Below are 770 nucleotides of genomic sequence, written 5' to 3'. Positions count from 1 at the left end.
CAGCACCAGCGAATTCAGACGTTGCTGACCGAGTTACATCGGGTTGCACCAAACAAACGCCACTCGAGTGTATCAGAGTTGGTAAGGATTCAAACAAAAATTAACAAATTACACACCCTATCCTCTTTATTTTTCATTTACTGGTACAGCAATATGGTAACATTTGTAGAAGTAATCATTTTATTAGGGGTGATAAAAGCTAAATGCTACTTAAACATGATTTTTAAAATAATATAAGAAATTGTCTATGAAAGCTTTGTTTCATTCATATTTAATATTGTGCATTCTTGATACAAATGTTAGGAGCTTTTAGTGCAATCATTTAGAATTCAAGCCATAGACAAGTCTGAAAGCAGAAAAACAAATAAATTATCATAAACATCTACTGCTACTGATAAGAAAGTATAATACATACTCCAAGTATTGAAATACACACCATCGTGTTGGGATTCAATATTTCGACATTAATTATTATTAATTAGGAATGATTTCCTGATGATGACATAATTAATGTCGAAATATTGAATCCCCACACGATGGCATGTATTTCAATACTTGGAGTATGTATTATACTTTCTTATCTACTGCTACTGTTGTCCTACAATTATTTCTTATGCAAGCATGAATTTCCAAAAAAAAAAAATCAATTTCAGTGTACAGCTGCTAAGGAAAATGTTAAAGGAACCTTATTTTAAGTTCATTAATATTTTGTTTTGACTTTCAGTGGAAAGTTGACAAGAGTTATTCATTCATCATCGATGGAATGGGAA

The 770-nt window shown here is 31.2% G+C and overlaps 1 long non-coding RNA gene across 1 annotated transcript; it reads left to right on the top strand.

The window, feature by feature from the left end:
- Positions 1-770, top strand: LOC117122196. Its single transcript, XR_004447681.1, has 2 exons — positions 1-81; positions 725-770. It is a non-coding gene; the product is annotated as an uncharacterized LOC117122196 (long non-coding RNA).

This window comes from Anneissia japonica, unplaced genomic scaffold (assembly GCF_011630105.1).
Source record: "Anneissia japonica isolate Jap-2015-1 unplaced genomic scaffold, ASM1163010v1 scaffold39528_len770_cov112_single, whole genome shotgun sequence".
NCBI lineage: Eukaryota > Metazoa > Echinodermata > Crinoidea > Comatulida > Comatulidae > Anneissia > Anneissia japonica.
Note: the sequence above shows the minus strand (reverse complement) of the source record. Positions and strands in the feature narration are given on the sequence as shown.